This window comes from Anticarsia gemmatalis, chromosome 2, assembly GCF_050436995.1.
Source record: "Anticarsia gemmatalis isolate Benzon Research Colony breed Stoneville strain chromosome 2, ilAntGemm2 primary, whole genome shotgun sequence".
In the NCBI taxonomy this organism is placed as follows: Eukaryota; Metazoa; Arthropoda; class Insecta; order Lepidoptera; family Erebidae; genus Anticarsia; species Anticarsia gemmatalis.
Genome location: NC_134746.1, coordinates 3,369,528 through 3,382,891, shown reverse-complemented (window position 1 = coordinate 3,382,891; position 13,364 = coordinate 3,369,528). Strand labels below are relative to the sequence as shown.

The following is a 13,364-nucleotide window of genomic DNA, read 5'->3' as shown; positions in this document are numbered from 1 at the left end:
GTTTAAAAGTTATGATTGGTAAAAACTAGTCGAGTCAAAGCTTAGGCTTGAGTTTTTGTTTTCTCGCTGGAAAATTTATATTTTCAGGACTATACGCCGAACTTGGCACCCATTTTGATATAAAACTGCATTGAAAAGCTACACTGAAAAGTGTTTTCTGAGTTTTTATGTTAAGAATTTCTCAGAGATTGTCGGAGTAAGTAAGTTGAAGTTAGACCTCCGTGCCTCGGAGAGAATGTAAAGCCGTCGGTCCTATATCTGACCTCTCACTAGTCGTGTCGGTTATCCGTTCCACAAGTCTATAAAGTGAAAGAATTATAGCGAGTGTACCTGTATTGTGTACAAACTTAGAGTTTCAATGAAATTAGTCGCCGTAGCAGGTTTCGGCTATGAGGACGTTATTATCTGGGGGCATGGCAGTGCCCTGCCAAGTCAAGCGCGAAGCAAACACTGCCGTACCATCCTTTACTGGAACCATTATGCCGCACTTTCAGGACCCTGTTTGAGAGACTCTGACTGAAACTGGAACGCAGACAAATGCAGTAGGATGAATCATGCAGTAAGCTATACTCACATCCAAAATTTCAAGTCTGTATACAGTAAATAGGAATAGCAATAAGGAACCTTAGACTCGGCACGACTTTTAAAGATGAACAAGCAGTTCCATCGAGACTTGGCTAGTTTTTAACAGATTGTTTATGGTAGGATTAATATTAATACTTTTGTCGTTGATGTTGACAATAAAGGCGTATTTTACGTAATATCACATTTGTGTTTTGATTGGATATGCATAAATGTGAAAACTCAGTAAATGTCTGAATGAGTCACTCACATATCAACGCACAGCTACGAGCAGGATTTGAAGTTTGAAATAATAGTTTTTGGATTCGCCTCCTAAGTAGTTGAAATAGGGGATGGATGTGTGCATGGAAATGGATCATTTTTGCAAGATAGAAACGCGAAACGTTTTTAGCTAGAAATAAATAAGTGATTTCCTGTGTGTCTTAATGGGAGAGGAAAGTATGTAGGGAAGTTTTTTTCAAACGGTGTACTTGAATACCTGGGTTGTCTTCTTAGGGTTTTGTAATAATTAAAAAAATAAACTCTATTTAAAATGCTGATATTATTTATTCGGATCTAAAAGTTGTATAACGTAACTGGATGTTAATAGATGAGTTATTTCCTCAAACAAAACTTGAACATGGCATTATCGTATAATACATCGCTGCATTATCTACATACAATGTATTCAATCATTACGTTACAACTACACAATCTTAAAAGAGCATATCTCACATCACGAAGATATAAAACATGTGCCCTTTTATAAATTGTGTATTTAGTTATTTTTATCTGAAGATTTTTAGGAATTGTTAATTTATTATTGTGTTATCGCGATCATTTATATTAAATCATTAGCCATTGTTTCGTATACATTAAGTCGTTATAGTTTCACGTCGTTGTTTAACGTCCGTGTCCGACGCGGATGTTGGAGTGTTCGTCTGTCTGAGGTGCTGCAGCTGATGCTTCTGTCAAACAAACATATCATGATATTATATGATGAGAAACGAGGTAGTAATCAGATACAGAATATGTATTGAATATTGTATACATAAAATGTGTGTTAAAATAAAACTCACCCTGATTGCTGGCAGCAGCAATACCGTTCGCGAAGAGCGCCTGTAATAAACAAATATAAATTATTAACTGTGTATGTATTTATGATTTTTTATCTATTTAAGCTAGGTGCGTTGATCTAATATAATGGTAAGAAATAGCCTCACAGGGAATTTGATATGTTGCAAAAAAGGTATCCCTTAAATTACCGCACCGATAGTTATAAAAAAAGTACTTAATAATAATTTTGCATTGAAAATAAAAGCTACTATATAGTTGCCTCACCGGCACGAGAAGAGAATTTTCAGTTGTCACCTCAAGGACAGTGCTAAAGGGGACTACTGAGAACATACTAACATTACACTAGGATCAATGTGATAATGCAAAGAGCATTAGTTGATAAAGTGAACGTATTAATAAAGAATGTAAAAAGGATTCAATTTAAACTTCATGTAAGGAAACACAAAATCATACAAATAGAAAGTTAACATTTTAAAATAAGTAGAAAATAAATAAGATAGTATACTCACGACGACGAAGAGTAGGATCATGGTGATCTTCATGTTGAGTTAGTTGATGTGATGTAGACAACACGAGGGAAAGTCTTCAAGTAGTTTGTGACTGCAGTACTGATGCCTCGCTATATATACCATTGATCTGTTGTTTAATATACAACTGTGTAAACAGGCACTTTATTTTTGCGCACGATTTTACTGCCAGTGAAAATGCATAATCGTATGTTTAATTAGGTGTGAATATTTCGAGCATCTTAATTTAGATCCAAAAAAGCATCCTCATATTTTGTGTATCCAAAAGATTTTTTTGTGTTCCGTACCCAACGGTAAAACGGGACCCTATTACTAAGCCTCCGCCGTCTGCCTTTCTATCTGTCCGTCTGCATCTCTGTCTTCAGGCTGTATCACATAAACCGTGATAGATAGAAATTTTCACACATGATGTATTTCCGTTACCGTTTTCACAACAAAAATAACTGAAAATTGAAAAGAAATTAGGGGGATCCCGATCCAATAAACGTTTTCTTTTTCGTATTTTTATTTTCTATTATAGATGAAACCCTTCGTGCGCGAGTCAGACTCGCATTTGGACGGTTTTGTTACATATTAAGTATAAGTACTCTTACTAGTTCCAAACTTTATAATAACGGTAACTTAACTTTTGGTATGACAAAAACGGTTTTAGAATTTGGTGTTGGCAACAGAATTACATGGTCTGTGAAAATTTATAGTGACTATCTATTAAGGTTTATGATTTACAAGCTGGTGACATATAGACGGATAGACAACCAGGAAGACAGCGGAGTCTTATAAAAGAACCACGGATTTACGCTTCGGGTACGGGACTCTAAAACGTAGCCTTGGTGTACATGTGTTTTAAACCAGAATATGAAAAAAATGCAACATGTTGCGCAAAAAAGCGCCACTTGAATTTCAATAAATATTTGCACAGTAACTCAGTTCTGACACAGATCAATGGTATATATAGCGAGGCATCAGTACTGCAGTCACAAACTACTTGAAGACTTTCCCTCGTGTTGTCTACATCACATCAACTAACTCAACATGAAGATCACCATGATCCTACTCTTCGTCTTCGTGAGTTTACTATTTTACCTGTTTTCTGCCTATTATTATTGTAAAATTTCTAGTAGATAAGCGTTTCACAGAGATTCAAGTTTAATAATATAATTGATACACTTTTGTTTATTACAGGCGATCTTCGCGATGGCTTTTGCTGCTCCCGCCAATGAGGGTTAGTTGACAAAATCAAAATCAAATCATTTATTAATTTAGGTCAAATATTGACACTTATGATAGTCGTTACAATTACTGAATCTACCATCAGCTCGGAAAGGGGGTAGAGCCTTATTAGAAGAGCTAGTAAGAAAATCACTGCCTCTCTTTTCAATCGCCAAAAGATTTCCAATGTGGTTAATACAATAATTGATCATGCGAGGAGCTGCCAACAATCAGCGATAAAGACTAAACTTCAAAAGAAAACGAATATAAATAAATTATTTATGAGTCTCTGATCATACCGTATGTTGGGAGCAGCTACTAACATGAGACAATAAGAATATGGGCAGCAAGTGAGCACATTAGTTGTGAAAATGAAAAATAGAAAATTATAGATTTAATAATTAACATCAAGTTATACGTAATATCACTTACATGCATAATTAATTGCCCATATTTTACAATATTTAGACCGAATGCTACTGAGTTTATACAATTTATAGCAAAAGTCTCTAATTTGTTTTCATTCATTGTAACATACATCTTATTATATAACGTTCACAGCATATTATGTTTCAAATAATTACTACTTCGTTTACGTCTTCGTTTATATTATATATCTCCTTCTTATATCTTATGTTTGTTTCACAGAAGCATCAGCTGTAACTGGTGTACGTCGCGTAGATGATGATTCAGATCTTGGCGAAAGCAAGAGAGGCCCGATCGGACACGGACGTTAAACCAGTAAATATACAACTATAACATACAAAATACATCTCTAACGACTTAATATATACGAAACAATGACTACTGATTGAGCGAATGGCAATGGCAACACTTCATAAAGAATTCTAATAAAAATAACTGAATGTACAACTTGTAAAAGGACACATGTTTTATATCTTCGTGATGTAAGATGTGCTCTTTTCAAATTGTGTAGTAAATGTATAAGTTTATAACGTAATGATTGAATACATTGTATGTAGATATTGCAGCGATGTATAATACTATAATGTCATGTTCAAGTTTTGTTTGAGGAAATAACTCATCTATTAACATCAAGTTACGTTGTACAACTTAAAGATCCGAATAAATAATAATAGTATTTTTAATGTTGTTTATTTTTCTACTGCATCTCTGGCGCATTTGGTAGTGTATGTGGCTGCCGTGCAGATATTATGGTTTGGAATCCTTGGTAAAAGTTTTTTGAGTTGTTCTGTTTAGAATTTCTCGAAGATTGTCCGGAGTACGGAAGTTGACGTTGTAGACCTTGGAGCCTCGGAGAACGCTTATAACCGTCGGTCCTGTGGCTGATTTCTCACAAGTCGTGGTGGTTTAGCCGTCCCATCGAGCTATAAGAATAAGAGAATAGAGAGAATACCTGTGTCGTGCACAGTAAAAATCACACAGTATCAATAAAACTAGCCGCCGTAGCTGAGATTCAGTCCTGAGGACATTATACTTTTTTTTATGGTGTACTATAATATTATACCAAGAACCATATTATTTTTTTATATTTGTTATCTTATAACTTTTTAGCGATATTTATGTGGTCCCATTTGATCCCAGAAGATATCCTTAAAAACGAGTAGCCGTCAGGCTTTAGGCATTTTAAGGAAATGTTCACAAGAGTCGATAATCTGGAATGTAAATTGAACTTTTATTTGCAATCGCAACATTGTGAACGATGAAGGACGGACTACTTTTGGGGACTGTGTGCCTGATGTCCTAGACCAGTGTCATAGGGTCTATCCCACTAGTCCCGTTGAGTTGTCCCGTGACGGGACAACTGGCACTATTTTGTCCCAGTTGTCCCGTGGCGGGACAAGTGACACTGTTTTGGTGCCAGTTGTCCCGTTGCAGAAAAATCACGGGACTAATGGGACAGACGGAAGGGTCAAAACAACTGGTTCCATTGAGTTGTTGTCTGACAACAGGTACTTGGTACTTTGATAAGATAGCAGATGATGAATTGTACGCTACTCTATGTAAACTTTAAATTCACAAGAAGTTTTTTTTTACTATTTCGGCTTTTCACTTTATAATTAAATTGACAAGAGTGTCAATATCTACGACCTTCCATACCATAAATGTAAAATGCTTATCCGAAATTCCCTACTTGAAAAAACATAATATAAGGAAACTAAAAATATATTGTTAACAGGCCTCTGGAGCAGCTCAAACACTCAAGTTTGAGCTGTTCCAGGCTTTATCTGCTATCTTACCGTCTGCTATCTTACCAAAGTACCAAGTACCTGTTGTCACACAACAACTCAATGGAACCAGTTGTTTTGACCCTTCCGTCTGTCCCATTAGTCCCGTGATTTTTCCGCAACGGGACAACTGGCACCAAAACAGTGTCACTTGTCCCGCCACGGGACAACTGGGACAAAATAGTGCCAGTTGTCCCGGCACGGGACAACTCAACGGGACTAGTGGGATAGACCCGTGTCATAGACAGATCACTATTATATGCCGGGCTCTTGCCACCGCCGACCTGCCAGTTGTTTAGGAACTTAATGGGCTGACGCGTGACGAGGGGAAGAGACTGTTGATATCTCTTTGGCGCATTAAAAAATTGGTCAGCCGCTGGTTTAAGACGCAACTTGCGTCGACACACTCGCGCTGACCTTTACTACAGGCGCAACTGCCTGTGCCGGAGCTTCTGCCACCACCTCAGGGTTCTCCAGGCGGCTCAAATGTAGAAGACTTATAGAAGACTACATATTTAAATAGGTCAGAGCCGAGAATTGTGTTTTAAGTGCAAACTCGAAGCGGCTGGTCGCTACTCATGCACGAAATGTGGATGAATTTTGAAACGCCTAGACGATTTATTACTGCACAGAGTTCTTTTTGCCTGATTTTGTGCTCAATTGTTAATATATGGATATTATAAAAAATATAAAGTTAAAATAAATAAGTAAATTCGTGTAATTTATTAGAATTGTGAATCCTCTGTAAACAGTCTGTATAGGACAACAAAATAATGCCATGAAAAACATTCTGCAAAAAACCTGATCTGGCCATCTGTCGCACTGTGTAGTGTGATACATATTAATAATCAAATCATGCGATGGCCAGGTCGGTCTATTTGTTTTAAGCGTCAAATATTTTTTATATTGGCATGATAATAACTTATGTAATAACTTAAGACAGAAAGTCCTTTAAGTAGAGACTAAATAGATCAATCGACTTGGTATTACATAGATCTCACAACTTTTTACGGCAGAGTCATTCTCTCTGCCGCAGCGAGACTTGGGGTATTTTACAGAATGTTTTTGATGGCATCTCACTTCTTCTTATAGAGCGAACATAAGTCCAATTTGCATGGAGAGACGTTTTTTTTCATGATTTAACATAATATATTTTCCTATGGGAATGTGGTTCAGTTTCATGGGTTAAACACCCTTACCCACCCTACATCCCCTTCCAGTATGCCTCACATAGAAGTAACCTATCTACACCCATTACTTTCTATTATACTACAGTAATAATTATTTATTAACTGCAAATGTAACCTTGAAATCCTATACATTTATATGTACAAATCTATATATTTACAAAATTATTCTTGCAGTTAGCGTATTTAGAAATCTGGACCGAAGTTAGAAAATATTAAAATTTTTCCATAATTAAAATACTAAATTCTATTTGTATTCTAAATTTGAAGCTTCTATGTCTGTTAGAAACACCTTAGACTTTTGATGATCGGTGAGTCAGTGAGTGACAAAATACAGAAACTTTAACAAGTTGTCATTCTTAAACTACTGGTTTAAATTGGTTGAAATTTTAATTATACTGTGTTTTTACAATGACTAATTAGTTGCTGAAAAATCAGGCTTCTTGTTTAATCCACAACGAAATTATAGGGGGGTCGAAAATAGCTTGAATTGCTCCGAGAAAAGGATGGTACGGCCGTGCCGCTTTTTTGCTCGACTTGCGGGGGCACTGCTGTGCCCCCAGATATTCTCAATTCGTTGCCACTTTTTGTAATTGTCGCTGAGAAGTAACTTTTGAAATATAAATATGTCGGCGGTGCGGGTTCATTACGATATGATGTGACGGAGTGGTGTGGGTTCTCTGGGTTTTCTTCCTCCGTCATCATAGGTACTCATTGTGATAAACCTATTCATCGACTGTGGGCGTCGTGTGTTAGTTGATGTGATGTAGACAACACGAGGACAAGTCTTCAAGTAGTTTGTGACTGTGCTACTGATGCCTCACTATATATACCATTGATCTGTTTTTTTAATATACAACTGTGTAAACAGGGGATTAATTTTTGCACACGGTTTTCTTTCTTCTGCTGATTTATAATAGTATTTATAGTATATTTAATGACGTGTATTATTCCAACATCTTAACATTTTTTTTAAAAGCAACCCTCTATTTTCCTCATTTGCTCCGCACGCATTTTTTTTAGGTAGAGGAGCTGCGTAAGATTCTAATTACGCTATTGCTTTCGAATAACGTACATATAAATGTGTTTAAAAAAAAAGTAATTACGCTTTTAATAAAAAAAATGTTTTAAGAAGTGCAAAAATTATGACGGAATTTCAATAGCTCAATTCTCTACTACTATCGACTAACGGCAACCGGCTATGGCGTTCGAGAAATTTTACTCGAAAATCTGTTTAGCGCCACTACCGGGCTCAGTAAGAACTATTTTGGCAGTATATTTTAAATCTGCCGATACTCGGTAGGTACAGCAGACTTTACAAAATTACAGAATTGTGCTACAATTAATTGAAACGCAACGCTACTGGATGGCACGAGTTGTGACGTCATAGTCTATACAAACAGTGTCAAAGAGTGCATATTTGTTAGATATTTCCGATTTTAATCAGTTTCATTGTGATTTTAGGCATAAATTGAAGTGGTATTACATTTTTTTTCATATAAAAGTAGTAGATAGACTTATTAGAATGACAGATATCGGTTTCGTCAAAGCACAATGCCTTTGCATTAAACCTGAATTTTAACTCTACTGAAATAAAACAGCTGAAAGTACCTGAGTGATTACATAATAAATATCATGGTTATAAGATTTTTCTAAAAAAATTAGGTAATTTTTATCTATAACTCAAGAAAACTTTATAATCTGGTAGACAAACTGTAATAAACAAGTAGATGTAAATGAATTGTCTCTTTTTTCGATTTTAAACCATTTTGTCCTTACTTCCACATCTTGGCACAAAAAAATGTATGTTGCATTTTTATATGTCATAGCTGACCCGCGCAACTTCGCTTGCGTCACATAAGAGAATCATAATTTTCCCCGTTTTTGTAACATTTTTCACTGGTACTCTGCTCCTATTGGTCGTAGCGTGATGATATTTAGCCTATAGCCTTCCTCGATAAATGGGCTATCTAACACTGAAAGAATTTTTCAAATCGGACCAGTAGTTCCCGAGATTAGCGCGTTCAAACAAACAAACAAACAAACAAACTCTTCAGCTTTATAATATTAGTATAGATTATACACAAAGACACGATATAGTACTTAAAAGTCGATTTATTGTACTCTTGCATAAGTCCTGCATTTTTGCGTTATAAAATTGAAATAACACATAAAATATTATACAATTGGCCAAAACAGCTTTGGGACATTTCACTTATTGTTTGTCACGTCAAGCGCACCAAAATGGCGGTTGTTGAATACAGCGTTTACTATCTTAAAACTATCTATCTTCAGAAAATTTCAACTGTTCGTCTTATTACGGCTCATGAGATGAAGCCTGGTGATCAACGGACCGAAAAGAGCAAAGTCTTATTAATATAGTCCCGTTCTAACGGTTTAAGTACGGAACTCTAAATAGTAGCCTTGGTATAATTATTTATGGACACAATAATAATATATTAAGGAAAAAAAACACTTGAATTTCAGCAAATGTTTGCACAGCTACTCAGTTCTAACTGCTAACACAGATCGCTGGTATATAAAGTGAGGCATCAGTATTACAGTCACAAACTACTTGAAGACCTTCCCTCGTGTTGTCTACATCACATCAACTAACTCAACATGAAGATCACCATGATCCTACTCTTCGTCTTCGTGAGTATACTATTTTATGTGTTTACTGCTTGTTCTAATGATTAACCTTAAGATTATAAGTAACTAATAAGTAAACTTATTACTTAAAAAATATCAGCAAAAATATTGCATCTATTAGGGTCTCAGCACACATATGGGATCGGAAAGGGATCGTAACCGTAACGCCTTTCGCCTCGCTGTCAACCAGGCGTCAACCTACCGTATGCACGTAACGAAAGCGTATCAGCAGCGCCTGTACGTCAACTCGGCTACGGCTAGGCGACACCGCGCTTACGCCTCGCTTATGGATATTTTCTCACCTCTTCAATAAGTTTCTCCCTTTGCATCGTTATTTTGTGTTTGAATCGAACTTAAAATTTTAAATAAAACATACGCGCAACACGAATGAAATACTCCTTGCGAATGGCGGCGTCTTTAGCAGGCAAGTCGCGGGAGGGGAAAGGGGAAAGGATGGACGAAGAGATGTGAGCTCGGGTACGGAGAGACGTAAGCGCGGGGACGGAGAGACGTAAGCGCGGGGACGATGAGCCGTAAGCGCGGGAATTCAAGTTCGGAGCCTGTTCCGAGGCGAGGCGATTACGTTATTATTCCGATTAGTGTGCGTTGCAGTAGGGAGTTTAATACAAACCATTCTGAACGGCTCGAGGCGATACGGTGACGTTCCCTTTCCGATCCCATATGTGTGCTGAGACCCTTAATCGGTTGTAACACTGTAACATGACCGATTTTTTTATTAGTATGTTTAGCAACCTTATAACTAGACAGGACCTTTTAGCGGTTCCATAGTCCCTCTACTTCGCTTCAGAAGTTAATGATTGCTTTTACTTCTTTAACTTCAGTACAAATGGTTAATGTATCGTTTTTATCTGTAACAGGCGATCTTCGCGATGACTTTTGCTGCTCCCGGCAATGAAGGTGAGTTGTGTTGTAACATACATGATCTATTTCAAAGAAGTCCTCTTAATTTGTTGTCTTGTATTAAAGATCATTACTTTGTGTTACAGAAGCATTAGCAAAAGAACGTCGCGCTGCTGATACGGAAGACACAGGCTGCTTTTTTTGCACCGGCAGCATCGTTAGAAGATAGTTCAGATATTGACTTTTGTCAATATCGACAAGAAAGGCCCCATCGGACACGGACGTTAAACCAACATATATACAACTATAACATACACGACACATCTCTAACGACTTGATATATACGAAACAATGACTACTGATTGAAAAATGGATATTGAAAACTTGATAATGAACACAATTCTTCATACTTCAGGGTGTGAGATTTACTTATATTGAACTGTATATTCAATTTGTAACTTTATAATATTGTAAAATGGCAGTATGTTTCTCTGCAGAACTTTGAAATCCGAATAAATAATATTTGCATTGTTAATTGGCTTTTTACTGCGTATTATAATTATATACACCCGTTTTTCCGAATATAAAACTAACATTTCAAATACATAAACTTCCAAAAATGCAGACCCGTAAAATTGTCTTGCGTCACACAAACAATATATCATTATGGCTAACCATTTTTGGTAACATATGAACACCATACAACCAACATATTTGTAGAGGAGAGTCTCCACGGCTGAAGACAACAGTGCTGTAATATAAGATCCTAATAAAATATAACAACACAAGAGCCTTGACACATATTGGGTCCAGCACGTAAAGCCTACCCATCTCTGTATGTCAACAACGATCTCTAGTCTCTGCTCACTATCACATGCCAGCCTATTTGGTTTAAGAGCACCTTTTTTTTCTTTACTTGGTTAATGCATGAAATTGCATCCCCTACGCCCGGGAGAGCGTAGAAGTATGTGGGGCTCTCCTAACTAGAAAGGCTAGGCCTACCCACTACACCACCAAGGTGATGCCTCCTCGCCGCTTAGTGTCGAGGCCACGGGAACGCCTCTGGGCACAGCGCCGACGTGGCCGTCCACAATGGGGACCCGTCCACAGTGTGGGGCGACACCCCAACACACGGGTGCTGTGCCGCCTCACATGCGCCTTTGTGCAATGGCCAAAAAACTCCCCCGAGTTTGCCAGCAGGGGGCCTTCGAAAGCCGGGACAGGCAACGCGCAGATGCGCAGCATGAAATGTGAGTCTTTTATTTGGAACAACGGGTGTAAATTGGAATACGCAATAAAAAAGTAAATAAACAAAGCAAATATTATTTATTAAGATTTTAAAGGTCTGCTGACAAGCCTACTGTCATTATACAATATTATAAAGTTACAAACTGAATATACAATTCAATAAAAGTAAATCTCATACTCTGGAGAACGAAGAAATGCGCCTTTTTGAATTTGCATATTCAATTACATTTATTTCAAGTTCATTGTGAAATTTTCAAGTATTCCTGATATTCATTTTCAATCAGTAGTCATTGTTTCGTATATATCAAGTCGTTAGAGATGTGTCGTGTATGTTATAGTTGTATATTCATTGGTTTAACGTCCGTGACCGATGGGGCCTCTCTTGCTTTCGTCAACGTCTGAACTATCTTCTAATCCGCTGCAAGCCCAGCATTCTGTGTCTACCTCTTCAGCAGCACGACGTTCTCTTGCTAATGCTTCTGTAACACAAAGTAATGATCATTATATACGACAAGAAATCAACAGAGCTTCTTTGATATAGAGCATGTATGTATGTTACAACACAACTCACCCTCATTGCCGGGAGCAGCAAAAGTCATCGCGAAGATCGCCTGTTATAGATAAAAACGATACATTAACCATTTTACTGAAGTTGTAGATGTAATGACCAAGTCAATTATAAATTTTGACGTTGAAGCTCCGCAGTTTATCAGACGGTACTTTTACAGACGAATCAACGAGTTACGAGATCTCTGATTGGCAATATATTGAGGGTCTCAAATGCGCGGAATGAGAAGACGAAAGATAAAACCGATGCGAGCTCGTTCACACTCTTCCGATCTGAGTGTATTACTGACTTTTCAGAAAAGAGATGTGCTCGGTATACATATAACCATACTACATATGAAACATTCTAAGCATTGTGCCCGTTTTACAGAAAGGCCAAAGCTTCGGCCGGGCGTAGTTCAATAGAGTACTAACAAGAGTGCTCATGAGAGTCTACATGTATGCTCAACCGATTTCTAGATGCAATATAGGACTATAGGTATTTTTAAACTAACTAACTGACCCGACAAACTTCGTATCATGAATTAATAATTCATGAATCTATTGTTTTATTTTTGTGATTTCATAAGAACCATTCCCGTATTTCGAGGCATATTTTAAAATAATTATTAGTGGAATCGGTCCCGACGTTCATGCGTGATGGCGTGACTAAGAGAATTAGAGATTCATTTTATCTATTCTAGACTTATAATAAATCTGTATAGAGGTCAATTCTGTACATTGAATATATTTAAAAAAACCAATGGGGGATGTTAAGAAACAGATACTGATACCGAATATGTAATTTATATTTTTTTTCTGTCTATTTGTCTGTCCTCCGTCTGTATGTGACGGCATCACGTAAAAACTACGGAATAGACTGCACTGAAATTAAGTATAGACATAGAATAAGACCTAGGTGCGTTGATCTGTTTTAATGCGACATTTGCCGACAGTTGTCAGTGGCAGGAAATTACCTGGTAGGATATTTGGTATGTTACAAAGAAGACAATCCTATATTGTGTTACTAACAACGATGGTTAGAAAAAAGTTTTCAGTGTTCAAATCAATCTCTATATCTATTATAATATGTATACACAATTCTTCCGTCACTGACTCACTGACTGACTGATGAACAATGCATAGCCGAAACCCCTGACGTAGAAAGAAGCTGATGCGTTGAATTTTGGTATGAAGATTTATTAGGAGGTGTAGGGTAAAAAGTATTTTTGGGAATCCCCCAAAGAAAATGAAATCAAACGCGAGCAGAGCCGCGAGCGGAAAGC

General features: G+C 37.1%; 3 long non-coding RNA genes across 3 annotated transcripts; 2 read left to right on the top strand and 1 right to left on the bottom strand.

The window, feature by feature from the left end:
• Positions 1 to 1,121: 1,121 nt before the first annotated feature.
• LOC142979709 (uncharacterized) lies at positions 1,122 to 2,266 on the bottom strand. The gene is made up of 3 exons (XR_012959839.1): positions 2,148 to 2,266; positions 1,641 to 1,680; positions 1,122 to 1,529 (listed from the first exon to the last, which is right to left on the bottom strand). It is a non-coding gene; the product is annotated as an uncharacterized LOC142979709 (long non-coding RNA).
• Positions 2,267 to 3,120: 854 nt separating this feature from the next.
• Positions 3,121 to 4,457, top strand: LOC142978088 (uncharacterized). The gene is made up of 3 exons (XR_012959743.1): positions 3,121 to 3,230; positions 3,348 to 3,387; positions 4,023 to 4,457. It is a non-coding gene; the product is annotated as an uncharacterized LOC142978088 (long non-coding RNA).
• Positions 4,458 to 9,324: 4,867 nt separating this feature from the next.
• LOC142979703 (uncharacterized) lies at positions 9,325 to 10,819 on the top strand. The gene is made up of 3 exons (XR_012959838.1): positions 9,325 to 9,426; positions 10,302 to 10,341; positions 10,431 to 10,819. It is a non-coding gene; the product is annotated as an uncharacterized LOC142979703 (long non-coding RNA).
• The last annotated feature ends 2,545 nt before the right edge of the window (positions 10,820 to 13,364 follow it).